Below are 16,414 nucleotides of genomic sequence, written 5' to 3' on the forward strand. Positions count from 1 at the left end.
TTTTAAAACGAAGGAACACTGTACATATTTTAAAATACATGTCATAAATAAATATGTAACATTGGAACATTGCTCCTATTTTGAATGAGAATAAAATATGTCATGCACTGCACATTAATACTGCATTGCACAAGCTGGGCTCTTTTATGTTCTTTATGAACAGGTTTTTTTTTACTGTGCTAGAGCATGCAAAAACAATTGTGCATGCCTAGTCTGCTTGTGTCATCATACTAAAACAGGAATATTGGATTACCAGTGGGAGCTATAAAGGGGCCTGACCAACAAACAAAGTCGTAATCCTAAAAAAATAGAATTCAATAGATGTATTTTTTCAATGAAAGAAAAATCATTTACTCTTGGATAAATTTGATAGTCAAAGTTTTCTAGGCGGAATTCTGTCCTCCTACATGTGTTGATGTGGAGTAGTGGAAACCGTGATCTGCCCTTATCTTTTTATCAGAGTGAAAATGTTTTTCATTGGGTCAAAATTAGACCTGGGAGAAATCAGCATAAATTTCAGAACTCTCATATTAAGTTTGTTACCTGAGATTGCCAAATGATGTCTCATCACATAATTACACCTCCATTTGCGGCAAAAGTATTAGCCTAGAGCGTGTGAACAATGCAAACAATCAGAAGGTGAGCAACTGTTGTTTGTGACAATTGTATTTTTCATATCATCTTTTTAGCACACAATGTAGCTTTGTATCAAAAATTGAAGTAAGGGCACATTTTGCACTAAAATATACCACCTAAAGATGGTTTTGCACTTCATGTAATAATACAGAGTTTTGTATAATTTTCCCAAATTTTCAAGTGATTATGCAAAAGCAAATTACATGAATTTTGCACACCCCAGTCCAAATCCTTTCTGCACTCCTATGCTGTTTGGGGGAGGGGGGTTCACACCTATACTTTTGTAACCCCATAAATACCCTTATGCCAAGTGTTTATCAGGTTGGAAACTGCCTGCAAATGTTTTGTACATACCACAAAGTTCCTGCATTGTGATGGGTGCCAAAGTCCTTAAACAACTCCGAGCTTTACCCAATCGATTCCTTCCATTTTATCTCCTCCATCAGTATCCCACATATCGTTTTAAATTCACGTTTCTAAAATTTCACTGATTCTGTGAATCATGGCGTCGCATTTCCAAATGCATTTTATTCCATATCTACGTGACACTTAAGTGCACAAAAGGGATAGTCGAGCCATTTATGTGCTATTGCAGAACGTCTTACTAGAGTGACTTTCCCAGGGTCCCACACGGAGAGGAAAAGAGAGAAGTTTTCAAAATGGGCACGGGCATGGGAACAATTAACGGTTTTTGTTGTTGTTTTTTTTAGCAAATACTGCTAAGATTCTTCATTAGGAATTTTTTAGTCTCAGTACGTTAATCTACAGTTGTATTTTATTAAATACATTGTCTCATATTCCTTTTTAGATACAAAAAGCTTTTAGCTTTGTGTTTTTGTATTTTCACACTTTGCTATGTTATTCTTTTATAACCTTGAAGTTTTGGTATACTTATCTTCATATAACTAATACTCTATAAATTCTGTTACTTATAATATACAGTATTTACTTATCTTTTCTTTCTTTATTTCTTTCCTTTCTTTCTCACTCTTTTCCTTAAAATTCCTTTCTATTTTTACATTGCTATAATTCGTCTAACATACAGTTCATATATTAATGAGTGCATTTTATATGTGCACGTTATATTGGAGCTGCCTTGAACAGTTTTATCAATAATACTTTATTTATTATTGAACTGTTATACTTGATTATTAATCTTCCTCTTAATAAAATATATTAAACTGTGAAAATAGGCACAGGCTATATCCTGTCCAGGCTGGTGGGGGCCCGGGATCACCTGTAGATGCCATGGACACATGTTCCAATCTAACAAAGTGAAGCAGAGAATTCAGTGCTATGAAATAAACATTTGTTTTATTATGAAACTGTAATGACAAGTGTAAATGATGTATTTCCTGTCACTTCATAAAGAAGAACCATGGAAATGCAAGAGACATTCTCCTGCACTGAAAGCAACACTTTATGGATTATTTTCAGAAGTTACATCTGCATTCTTTTTAAATTGTGCCCAAGACTGTTAATGCCTGATTTAGACAGCACCTGGTAGTAAGATTTAAACATTACCCACTTAGAAGCCTTTCTGTAAGACATTCCATATTTTAGATAATCCATTTTATGCTTATTATAAAATAATGGAACATACCTGACTTACATCAGTGTTGGTAGTACTTCATTTTGTTTTCATCGCTTAAAACCATTAGCGTCACTTATTGTAAAGTGGCTATGCAACTCATTAGCAGTACTAATGCTGCTAATGCCATAGAACTGGTAAGATATTCTCTATAAATAATATCTTCAAATAGCAATACTGTATATTATCCGATAATGTTCTAATTTGTACAACATGCAAAATGTTAATTTAAGAAAGGGTTGATTTTGAGGTCACCTGGGACTACAAAGTGAGAAAGGCTCCATAGGTAAAGAAGGGAAAATGAGATTTCCGGATCTTTGAAAGCTTTAACAATTGGAATGTGCAAATGATCGTGTTCTTAATGACATATTATTGATTATTGGTACAGACGTTACAAATATTTTCTTTTTATAATGTGTGCTCGACTGTATCTGAGCAGATCTTATTACTTATTGTTACTTATTATTATCTTACATATTATCTATTAAATTATCTTTGTACTGTAAATGAAGGAACTCCGAAATATTTAGATAGATAGATAGATAGATAGATAGATAGATAGATAGATAGATAGATAGATAGATTCACTGAAAAAACCAAAGGTTACATGGACATTGTAGTTCGGTAATAGAATTTTAAAAAACATAGAAATTCACTTAAAAAACAAAGATTTCAGGGACGCTATTGCTAGGCTCATGTTTTAAATGTACAAAACCATATACAGTCACCTGTTATAGTTAGAGTTATCTCAAGTAACTATAACTCGTACCCTAAGGTAACTTGCGCCCCTGCCATGCACTGCTAATTACCCCACAAATTATGACACTCATGACATCTTTGATAACATTATTGATAATGTCACTGTAACATCTGCAGAAAATATATTGATCATATAACTGTGCATGGCTGGAACGCGAGTTATAGTTACCTTAGGGCACAAGTTGTAGTTACTTGAGATAACTCTAACAGGTGAATTTCTATGGTTTTGTACGTTTAAAATGCGATCCTAAATACAAAGTCTCTGTAACCTTTGGCTTTTTAAGTGAATTCCTATAGTTTTTTAGATTCTATTTCCTGCTTATAACGTCCCTGTGACATTTGTTTTTTTCAGTGAATTTCTATGTTTTTTTTAACGTAAAGACATTTTCTTTAGTATGGTGGTCATGACAGTGGCGATATATTCCGAAGACCGCCGTGGTGACGTCTGCCAACAGACCGCCGCAGAGGCTGTAATCCGCCAACCAGATCATGACACACAAACACAAAACTGAAAGAAACCAGACACAACCACAAGTCTGCCAGACCCAATGAGGGCGAAAAACTGTCCGACCCTCCACCCTCCCCACTATGCCAGCAAAAAAACACCCTCCAAATTATGATCCACGAATCACCAAAGCGGACATTCAACGGCGTTCAACCATTGGCGGTGCATACCGCAGCAGCGGAATTGGGCAACCAAAACCACTTCAAGCCAACATTGGCCAGAACAAAAAATCCACACCTGACACAAATACACACAGCCTACACACCCACCAACAGCACTATAAAACACCCCCCACACAACCCACAATCCTTTGCAAACATGAAAAGACTGAAACAACTTACTAGGCCCCCAAATAGAGAAAATCACCCACTCACTGCATCTATCTATTAATCTGTCACGCATCACACGCCACACACCCTTCCACAACACTGAACACCCTCTGCACCACACACTCAACACACAAAAGGCATGTCCCCACAAAATAACTCCCTATTCACTGATGAGGAGCTGCGGGTGATGGTGGAGGAAATCGTCAGGGTGGAGCCACAGCTGTTTCATGCACAGGTTCAGCAGATCACCTTTGCCAGGAAGATGGAGCTATGGCGGAGGATCGTGGACAGGGTGAACTCCATGGGACAATATCCACGTACTAGGGTTGGCATCCGAAGGAGTTGGTACGACCTACGGGGGAAGGTGCGTTCCATTGCATCAAGGCACCAGCTTGCCATCAAGAGGACTGGCGGTGGACAGCCACCTCCTCCCCCACAATTGACAGCATGGGAGGAACAAGTCCTGGGAATCCTTCATCCTGAGGGCCTAAGTGAAGTCACTGGAGGGCTGGACACTGGTAAGTCACCATTACTACCTTACCTCCACCAATACCTGCTTGGCATGTCACCCCCTCACCCCACTCCATCCCACACAGTGCACCACCCCCATGACCACACTTAAATGTGTACCCCTGCATGCCCTGCCCACTGCAAGCATGTCCGTCCCAGCTCTGCAAGCACACCCACCAGCAATTCATGGACAGCATGTAGAACTTCCAATCCCACAATCCATCACTGTACATTACCAAAGGTGGGAGGACAAAACACCAAACCCATAGGGAAAGGTAGAAATTCAGAATTTGTGACAGACAGTGACCATGACAAAACACTTACATTCCCACAGGTGCCCCAGCCAATGTCAGCGGCGAGCAGGAGCCATGCCAACCCAGTCCTCCACCAGAAGATACCCTCAGTGATGACAGTAAATCTGGATGTCCGAGCTGGATGAATTCCCTGGCCCATCAGGAACCAGTGTTCAGTCGGCTTCCACATCCAACAGCCAGTCCACCACAGGCCCACCCCTCTCCGACTCTGACACCACAGCAGCCACAACTTCCCCAGACCCCTGTCCTCAGGACACGTTGATTAATAGTGTGCCCACCTGTACAGGCACCCGAGTTGACACCACAGAGACAAGATGATAAAGGTCCTGGTGTAAGAGGGAGTGGGCACACCGTTCAGAGGACACAGGCAGAGGGGGCCAGGGACAGTGGGAGGCCAGCTGTGCTCCAGGGGAGGCCAGGCCCAGGGAACCGACTGCCTGTATCCACTCACACATGCCCTGGGGGCATGCCAAAAATCCCAGGACACGATGGGCCAGGTGATCACCATCACGCAGGAGAACCAGCAGCTGTAGGGAGTACACCACCAGGAGGTCATGCAGCAGTTGCCATCATGCAGGAGAACAGAGCACACCAGCAGCCCATTTCCACTAGCCAGTCCACTCAACAGCCATCAACATCTGCTGCAGCTAGTGGACAGGAGGACCTGCCACAAGACCCACAGGCCACCAGCACCCCTCCCCCAGGGTGAACTACCCTGCAAACATTCCCTGCGACCCACACAGACACCAGAGACTGTTGCCAAGGCCAAGACCACTGCCAGGAAATGAGCCTTTCCAGAATGTCCCGTGCCATTGAGTCACCTTGTTCACTTTGGACTGCCATTGCTTCTCTTCCTATGGCCCCATGGACACTGGACCAATGCTACAAACAAACTGGGCCACTACTCTGAACTTTTCCTAAATCATCACCCCACTCTATTATATCATCCCTTCATTATTGTCACTTCAATAAACACCCTTGAACACAACTGGAGTAATAGTGCTTTATCAGACAGAATTATCCTGTGCAAATGTCCTGTAATGTGTGAATCCATCCAACAAATGTGTTTCAGCAGTCTATAGTCATCACATCAGTAGATAGTTGTAACCACACCAACATCTGCAAAAAGGGAAGGCATAAGTGACAGTCAATTGTAATGCAAAGGTATTGATTGCCACAACACAGCTGGCACACAGCACTGAACTAAAATAGAGACATGAACAGCTCAACAGTCTTGCCCGAGTATCTTTGGAAGTACTGCTGTTTGATATGTATCCTGTTGTCCACATCCTCCTCCTCTTCTTCCTCCTCACTGTCTTCTGTGTCCATTGCTGCCACAGGTGTTATGTCACCCTCCTCCTCCAGCAGGTAGGGCAGATGGCGTCTGAGGGCCAAATTGTGCAGCATGCAGCAGACCACCACAATCTGGTAGACCTTCTTAGGGGTGTAGCATAGGGATCCACCTGTGAAATGGAGACACCTGAGCCTGGCTTTCAGTAGACCAAATGTGCGTTTTACAGCCCTCCTGGTACGACCATGTGCTTCACTGTACCGATTTTCAGCCCCTGTTCTCGGATTCCTAACCGGTGTCAACAGCCAGGACAGGTTCGGATAGCTGGAGTGACCTGGAAGAAGTGAGGGACACACATTACCCATTTACAATGGCATGGAGTACAACTCCAGTAGGCATACACTGATATACATTGTGTGGAGACTCAAGCTCACCTATGAGCCACACTCTGCCTCTATGGTCATGCCACCACCTGTGGGACACTGTTTTTCCTTAATACATAGGCATCATGCACAGATCTGGGAAACTTGGCAGTGATGTGGGAGATGTATTGATCAGCAAGGCACAACATCTGGACATTTAGAGAGTGGTAATTCTTCCTATTCCCGTAGACCTACTCATTTGCCCTGGGAAGGGACCAAGGCAAAATGGGTCACGTCAATAGCCCCAATCACATGTGGTATGTGTCCCGTAGCATAGAATCCAGCCTTCACAGTGGGCAAATCTCCATTCTCGGGGAATGAGATGTAGCTGCTCATGTGTTTGAGCAAGGCAGCCAAAACCCTTCTGAGCACCATTGAGAACATTGGCTGTGACATTCCTGGAGCCAAGCCCACCGTCACCTGGAATGAACCACTTGCCAAGAAATGGAGCACTGAGAGTACCTGCAGAACAGGGGGAATTGCTGTAGTGCTACAGATAGCAAGAATTAGATCAGGCCCCAATTGTGCACACAGCTCAGTGATTGTGGCCCTGTCCACATGATAGATGAGTACGATGTGCCAGTCCTCCAATGTAGCCAAGTCCACAAGGGATCTGTACACGGGTGCTTGCCTCCTCATCCTCCACAGTGGTTGGTATCTAAGTGAGACAAAATTAAAATGTGTTTGACTACAGGAAGTAGGGACCCACAACATCACAGTACACAGTGCATGTATGTATGTAGGAGACTGGAATTGTATAGGTGTGTACGATCTATACCATTGATGCATACATATTGGTCCCACATGAGTGCTAGCATTAGGAAATGGCAACCGCCTGTCCTGTATGCAGGAACAGATGGAGTGACCTCACTCCGCCTGCATTTGATGTCATGGCGGAAGGCGGTTTGCACTGCCATGGAACTCCTCATTGACTAACATGGAGCTCTATGGAGTACAGGAACCAATGATGATCAACGCCGGTGGTGTATTCACCGCCGTGGATGTAACAGCCTTTTTCTCTGAACCACTTCACTTGATTCCTGACTCTTTCCAGATCAACATCTCCACTGCATGTGCTGCAGTGACCTGTGTCTGGAACCTGCAATGGCCCCTGCTACAGGGGAAAGGGTCCTAGCCTTCACATCGGAGGAGCTGGAGAAGCTTCTGGATGGGGTCCTACCCCTTTATGGGCAGTTGTATGGGCCTCCAAACCAACAGGTGACTACATCATGGATACGTTGGACGCAACATGGCTGCATGTAGATGTATGTGTGTGCTGGCAGTGTGCCATTTGGGGGGGTTGGTAGCATTCAATGTGTATGCAGAGGTAGGGGTCATGTGTGTGCTTCATGTGGGTAATATGCAGAATGTATGCCATCTGTGTGACAGAATGGATTTTTGAGTTCATGGTGTCCTTCTGTTTGTGTCTCCTCTGCAGGTCAGCGCCCATCAAAAGAAAGGGATGAGGCGTGCAATCACCAAGGACGTGCGGACCCTTGGGATCCATAGCCGGCGGAGAACCCACTGCAGGAAATGGTGGGAGGACCTGAGACGCTGGGCCTGGAAGACCGCGAAGACCCAGCTGGAGACGGCCTCCCAATGAGGGAGGGGTGCCCATCCATTGGAGCCTGCATACTGGCAGTGGCCAATTCCTAGTTGGATGGGCGCTTGAGGGCAGCACAGCAGCTACAAGGGGGTGAGCACAGAGTGGGTGGTATTTATTTTTTGTGGCCTGGCATGGGGTTTAGCTGCACGGTTCTAGTCAGTGAGTGCCCCCAATATGCCTTTTCTCATCCTGTCCTTGTGTGCATTAGCATGATATGGCGAAGGAGCAGGGGAACTGGCGAGAGGAGGAGCTGCAGCCCATGGGACCCAGGACCAGTTGGTTGGAGGGCAAAGGGAGCACCACGGGGAGACAGGAGCCATGAGTTCAGACTCAGATTCCTCCTCCGATGGAAGCTGGGGTGGCAGACCCCTCTGGGACCACCCCAGCTACGTCATCTTCTGCCACCCCATACCAGCACGGCCCTCCCAGTAGCCCCCATTCAGTTGCCCGTTCCCACTCACCCAGGTGGGTGGCTGTCTCCTTTGCCCCAGGCACCCCAGGCCCCGCCCCTATTAGCCCTGCTGCCCTCAGTGAGGAGGTTATTGACCTTTTGAGATCCATCTCTCTAGGGCAGTCAACCATAGCGAAGGCCATCCAGTTGCAGGCATACCAGATGCAGCAATGCAATGCCTTCCTGAAGGCATTCACAGTGGCTTGGCTGCCACACTTCAGTCCACAAGCACACAAACCCAACACACACATGCACATACGTCAACAGCCACAGCCTCCACTGTCTCCCCCGCCTCCTCCCTCACAGTCACATCAACACCCACAACTGCATGCACTGCATCACCAGTCCCAGAACCTGCCACCTGTACAGCCTTGCCTACAGTCACCACAACAGCAGACATGCAGACATGCACCGCACACACCACTTGCGCAGTCACCACCACCACATCACAACCTCATGAAGCACACCCACCTCACTTGCAGACTCCACAACAACATACGTCCACACGTCCTGTTTGTCATCTCACACCCTGTCTGCTCCCCTCCAATTACACATAAACGCTCCCACCCAGACATCCAACAGCCATCCACCTCAAACATACACACTGTCCACGCACCTGCACCCAAGTCCAGCACACCTACTCCTCCTACAACCACTCCCTCTACCTCCACTCCCAATCCTCCTCCCCAACCTGACCCCTTGGTCCTAAGAAACCTTTCCTTTCCACCCTTGACCTCTTCCCTCCCTCCCCCATCCTGCCCGTAGGAGGAAGATCCCTCCCCCAGCCCAGTACCTCCACCTCGCGTTTGACTCCTGTTACTCCCCCTAAGACTTCAACTGCCACTAAGGGGCACAAGTCCCCCACCCCAAGCCCACTCCTCTGCCCCCCCAAACAGAAGGGTAAAGGCCCACCTTTCCAAAAACCAAGCCCAAGGAGCCCCTCCCAATAAGGAATCTCCCCACCTCTTAGGTGCCTGCCTATTTACAAAATGATGCCCCTGCCGAGTGGAGTGACTGGGCTGTCAGGAGTCATGTTGGGCATTGGGCGTTGCTCTGAGGCTTATGGCTAACATTGGTCTGGCCAATGGCCCTTTGCATATAGTTGCCTCAGTTGTTGTGGGCGCAGGTCCAGAGAAATACAGAGTTTGGAGCTAAGGTATGTGTCCTGGCTTTCTTTACTTCTGGCTTATGTTGGTGTAGGAATTCTCTGCAGATTGTTCTGGGTGTGTGGTGTGTGTGTATGTTGTGCATTGTGCATGTGGGTGTGTCACTCTCCCCTCCCTCCCTTGTGTTCTAGGTGGCTGTACTCACCGTTGTTCTCTTCATCGGAGTTGGTGCTCCTGGACTGCCATTGCGTGGTACAGCATTGGCAGGACTTCCAGATCAGGTTCCATGGCAGCCGCGGACGCCTCTGCGTCCCTGGAGGTGAGTGTCTCCTTTGATATGATGTGTTTCCACCAGGCTTTCGGTGGCAGTGGTCCCGCCCCCGAAAGCATGGCGGTCTGCTATGTCATAATATGGTGGGCGGGGCATTGTCTTCCGCTTGCCTGAAGAGCGCTGCGGCCGTGGTCGGTGGACGGACCGTACTGGCGGTTCGGGTGCTACATTGGCTATTTATGGGAGGGATCATCACCATGGTCATAATGTGCAGCCTGGGCATGGTACAACCACCATCGCCAGCGTGGCGGTCAGCTGACCGCCAATGACATAATGAATGCCTATATGTTAATTCAACCATCGTCTTGCACACACAAATGCGTGTGTGGCAGGGAGTTGGCTGCGGGGCCTGGTCTGTGGCCAGTCCCTGCACCCAACCCCGATAATAACCCAATCCCATCCTGCACAGGGCATTCAGATAGGTTGTGGGTTCCTTCCTTTATTCTAAATGTGTTTTTTGCTATTTTTTTCTTTTAGCTGGAACTGATTGCTTTCAGAGCTTAGCGAACTGATTACAGGTTGGTTGTTTCAGGAAATCTTTAAAAAACAGGTATTAGAGACCTTAAAATGGATCAATCTTTTTAATTAACTTCTTTATCTTCCTTCGCACTATTGGGCTTACTACAGAGGTGTTCACCAGAATGTCTTATTCACTGTATTTAATCTTTTGTTTTTTTTCCCATCCTCTGGCTTTAACCTTGCTGGTGACCATTTCTATGGACTCTTAGTCAAGCCTGGATTGTTCAACACCACTATTGGTGTGCAGTTTTTTTTGTATGGCAAAGCCTATTATGTGCTTATTAGCCAACTCTGGTCAATGGTAGCTGCTGCTACCTAGCTACTGTTAACTGTTCAACTTGGTTTAAGTAAAGAGAACACACCTTCTGGCAAATTAGGGTAACTGTGTAAAATAATTATGCGTCGTTTAAGTGAAGGGAGGCATGCAGGAAAAGGAGCACAGTATCCCTCCAATTAAACTTAGTGGACAATGTGCACAAAAACGTATCCTACTAAAATAAGTGTGTATGGCCTTCACACTTTATGGAGGTGTTACTGTGTTTCTTCTTTAGTATGTCTTCAGGGCTGTTGCACTTATTGTCTCATTCCTTGAATATAGGGATCAATTATGATTATCATTTGTGGAGGAATACAAGAACATGACTTACCATCAGCAGGCATCTTCAAAACACTTTAACTGGCACTTGTGGACTGTATGGATTGCATATTTGACATCAAATGGTGTTGCAGCCTGATTCACATTTCATTAACATGCAAGTCTTATTGTGAATTTCTTTTTACTGAACAACTTAGAATGAGAAAGTTGTAAGTTTGAAAATCACATCTCAGTTTGTCACTGGAAGGGCCATTTGTGGGTTATAGTTGTGCTCTTCTGTCATCATAATCTTGAATAAGTTGTTGCTATGTGTACTTTTTATCACAACATCCTTTACATGAGACATTGCCATCTTTGATTTATTTTATTTATGGTTATATATCAGGCTATATGTTTCTTTAGCTGGATGTTTAATGGCACATTTATTTTTAAGCTGTCTCAAAATTTAAGTTGGCTCAGATATAGACAGATCAAAAGAAGGCCTGAAATATATGGTATACACTGAGAAGGATTCTGCATTTCTAAAAAGAAAATCCAAATTCTTATTGGGTAATTTTTGTGATTTATATTTATTAGTATCTTTACAAACAAAAAACCCCAGAAAATACAAATGTGAAAATAAATTCACATTATAAAAGCTGAGCCAAAGCATAAAAGGATTATTATTTGAAGAGTATTGTTATACATTTAGACTTGGTGATGTATTGCCATGTTTAAAAATGTTGTCACTTCAATATTTCTGTATTCCATGTTATGGCTTGAACATGGAGATCCCATCCTTGCTGCCAATCTTATGAAGTCACAGCAAGAACTGGACATGACTATATAAAATGTATTGGAGAGACGACCCACGCATGGTGTCCGTGCACCAGCCTGAAGACACCTGACTTGTTGAGAATCTCCCCTGACAGCCCATAACAAGAAATACAGACTACTGAAATGACAACAGTTGTAAGATTGTTAATACATGACCAAGCACTAACCACACCAAGATCATCACTTGCAGGGCCGGGGGCCTTAGGAACTATAGTATCCAGGTCCACTTGTAGCAGGAGGCCATCCCCGTTGCTTCCTTTGCACGGAAGGTGCATTTAATCAGACATTACTCCCACTGTGCGGGAACACTAAGAACACCAAGATCGTCACTTGCAGGACCGGGGGCCTTAGGAACTACAGTATTTAGGTCCACTTGTAGCAGGAGGCCGCCTGCGGCTTCCTGCACGCCCAAAGGTGCATTTAACCAGCCATCATTACCACTGCACGGGACACGCAAAGGCGCGCATGGGCAAAGTCCGGACCAAGAGCAGTCCCGTCTGTGCCCGTCAGCGCCCGGTTTAGGCCGGGCCGGGCCCTGTCTCTTGCTTTGGTTACCCAGTTGGGCATATGCTGACATTGTGGCCTGTAGCTCTGTTTAGTTAAAATTGCTTTGGTGTTCAGCCCTATAAGTCTCACTTGATCTATAAAAGGCACGATGGGAAGCGGAAAGGCACTCATGGGACAGCAGGTGTCATCTGGGGACCCTGGTCCGAAATTAATAACTAGCTATCTAACTTCTCTGATGGGTGCAATTAAATCTGAGATAGGGAGGGTAGAAGCAAGTATGGGCCCAATCTTGAGGAAGTCTGGTCAAAGAGAGGATAAAGAGGTGATCTGTCCTGTAATGAATCCTGTGGTCAAACTTAGGAATCCATGTGTTGTTCTGGAACAAGAGTTATCGATTGAGTCCATCTCCCCTGTAATTACGGATAGTCCTCCTCCAAAAATGAGTAGGCAATTAGGCCCTTCTAATACTGCAAACTCCCCTCCCAGTTTAGTACTGCCTGTCCCAAATCTTACAACTCTTCCTTGTGAGGATTTAATTAATAGATATAAAGATGGGTGAGGGAAAGACTCAAACAAAGGCATCTAAAAAGCTCACCCGCGAATGTACTACTACTAGGAGCCCCTCTGTTATATCTGGCGACCAACTTAGCCTGATAGAAAGTTATTTTAAGGACATAAGGCAACTGTGCTCCTTGGTCTTAAAAAAAGTGGAGTCCTTAGAAGGGAAGGTTAATGCCTTAGCAGCTGCAGGGGAAACATCAGTCCCGCTATTGCTATCGAGGGATAAGCCCCAGCTCGAAATGAGCGAGTTTACCCATCCCCCAGCTTTAACTGTCCCTGCAGATCAAAGAAGGAGAATAGATTATGCACAAGGACCTAGCTCTAGAACCTTATCTCCTGCATTCAAAGGACACAGTAAAAATCCAAATTATCAGCAGAGGGCCAAGAAGTCTTCAGTTCAATAGGATCCCAAACAGGTTATTCGCTCTGTGCTTTCAAACACCCAAGCCTCACATCCATGGATTCCTCTGGCATGTGCCCCATATATTATAATCCTGGAAAATGTACCTAGGTTAGACTCATTGCATCCTGAGTCCCATACCTCATTGTTAAATAAGGTTATGCATTGGGTAACTAAGCAATCGGGTTGGAAATTAGATTTGTCCAGAGAAATCCTAACTGTTAGAAGAGTATCATGGATTGGTCCAACTAATAAATCCTCACCAGGGGACTGTATCATTATACATTTCAGGAACCCACAACTAGTTAGTGCTCTGTTTCATCATTTTATATATCAACACCAGGGGACTGTATCATAAAAAGTTCCAGGAACCCACAAATAGTTAGTGCCCTGTTTCATCATTTGTATGTATCAACACTTGATCTGGGACCTTTCAGAGTACAACAGGTTGACATACTTTAATGGTACTTGTTCTCAGGCCCACCAATTTTTCCCTGATAGGTCAGATAAGCAGAAGCCTTGCAGTCCTCCTCGGCCCATGCCTTCTGGCTGCCCACTGCCTTTGACCAATAGCTTTGAGCCCTTAAATTTCTTGGACCAATTGGACTGACCATTAGCCAGTGGAAATGCCCCTCATGGAGAATTGGAGGCTGCTATGTCCCTTTTATCTAATTCACAGCCCACTGAAACAATAAACATTTCTGATATTGCAATTCCTGGGATTATTTCATGGAATGTGGCAGGATTTAAGACCAAGTTAGCTAACACAGATTGGCTACGGTTTGTGGGTCAATACTCATACATCTGCTGCCAAAAGACCTGGCTTCTGGACCCCGCCCATATTAATGGTTTTACCACCTATTGTGCTCCAGCAGTTAAGTTTCCTTCAGGAATGCCTAAGGGGGGCTTGGTTATATTCATGTCTGTACTTATAAGGGGGGTATAAGTACGTGTCACTGATGTAACACCACATTACTTGGTTCTCCTTCTCAAATTAACTGACTCGCATGACGTTTTGCTGATTAATTATTATAATAATATTTTTGATTCATCAGATACTAGCATAATTGACAGCCTTAAGATCTGGGCGCATATGACACGGAACAGAAGCCAGAAGGATCTTATGATTATTTGGTCCTTAAGTTTCTAGGGGGATGCACACAATCCACAATTGATTCTATAGTTTACTCAAAATTTTAACCCCCTTTGTAGGAAAGTTTAGGGTGATGCTAACCTGCATGAGCGACCATAATCCTTTAATTTTGGACACCAGGATGGGCCTGGATAAGGACTCTGGTGCCGAGGCACAGCAGCCAGCGTTGAGGCTCAATGGACAGAAAGGTCTGAACATTAAGTGGGGCAAAATTAATAAACATAGCTTCCCCAAAGACCTGATGATGAATAGGATGGAGGAGGTCATGCTTGCATTGGGGGAAGATACCCCAGCACATAAATGTTTTGAGGCATTAACTGTTCTAACAAATTGCATTGCAGAAAAGCTACAGCAAGTGAGTAATAATAAAGACAGGACTCCTTGTTGGATCAACCATGCATGTACGTCTGCCCTCAAAGACTTAAAGAAGACAATTCTGTTCTGCCCCACATAATCAGACCACTATTAGAGAGGTAAGAAGGAAGTACAAGGACACTCTTGCTGCCAGGAAGAAAGAATTGAGGGAAAAGGCATGGGCTAGCTAATTGAAGCTATTAATAATAAAGATATGAAGGCTTTCTGGCTAGTGGTCAATTCCACCCCACTGGCCTATAAAGATAAAGCCATAATAGATACTGTCATCCCAGCTCAAGTGTGTTGAATTACTGCTCTAAAAACTTTAAAACAGAAGATAATATTTCCCAGGAAGTAGTGACCAGCCCCACTGTAGGGATAGACATACCTCTAGGTATAGCCTTTTGCAACGCAATAGCAGTATCTGATGTTTTAAAGGCCATCCAAGACTGTCCCTCGGATAAAGCCCCCAGCTGACGTATATAAATCTTTACCAGAACTCTGGGGAACACTACTTACCAATGTTCTGAGGTCTGCTGAGGTGGGCGACTTGATAGACACCTGGAGAGAGGCAATTATCGTGCCTATTTTTAAAAAGGGGAATAGGGATCATCCACAATGTTACCATTCAATTTTCCTCCCAGATAGTTATGTTAAAATTTTAGGCCAAGTGGTATTAAACATATTGGAAACATGGGCCATGGAGACCAATTGTTTATCAAAGGTACAGTTTGGATTACGGCCAGGGTTGGGCACAATTGAACAGACTCTCAACTTGACCTTGATAGTGCAAAAATACACCAAGGCTAAAAAAAAGGCTGTGCCCATCTAGCCTTTATGGATCTGTCCTGTGCCTTTGACACAGATGACAGGTCCAAATTGTGGATTGTTATGTCAGACATGGGGGTGGACAGAGACATAATTTCTTTACTTAGCAGACTCCACGCTTGTACCTCTGCTAGGGTTCTTTTTAGCCAGATGGGCGACTTCACGGAGGAATTTTCCTCCTTAAAGGGGGTCAGACAGGGATGTGTGATGGCTCCTTTTCTTTTCCTTCTCTACACAAATGGCTTGGAAAGTTTTTAATGTAAAATGGGAAGGACTTGCCTCTTAGCAATTTCCAGCCAATCCCTGTCTTACTTTATGCGGATGATGCTGTCCTTATTTCAAGGACAGCAAATGGCCTTCAAACCTTACTGAATACTTTTAATCTGTTTATGGGGAGCCTTGGTTTAAAAATAAATAGAACTAAGGGGGTCATTATGAACATGGCAGTAAACACCGTTCTCCGTCGTGGCAACGATGAACAGAAACCCGCCATTGGCGGTGAACAGAAACCCACCATATAAAGATGAAAAAATCTGAAACCGTCAAAAATTTCCCAGCCACCAGTCACCACCAGGACCTTGTCTGCAAAAATGCAGGACATCCCACCTTGCCACCGCCGAGCACACAAACTCCCCGCCCTCCAAATAATGATGCACAAAACACCGCGGCAGTCAGTGGAAGTCAAACGACCACTGGCGGTACAGACCGCCATGGCCAGCAATGGAACACAACAGTAAGAATTACACACATTGGCAAGTTTTAATCTCACACATCTGACACACATCCACAACACTATAAAACACTCACAGACACACCCCACAATCCTTTGC

Source organism: Pleurodeles waltl, chromosome 3_1 (assembly GCF_031143425.1).
Source record: "Pleurodeles waltl isolate 20211129_DDA chromosome 3_1, aPleWal1.hap1.20221129, whole genome shotgun sequence".
NCBI classification, from domain to species: Eukaryota; Metazoa; Chordata; class Amphibia; order Caudata; family Salamandridae; genus Pleurodeles; species Pleurodeles waltl.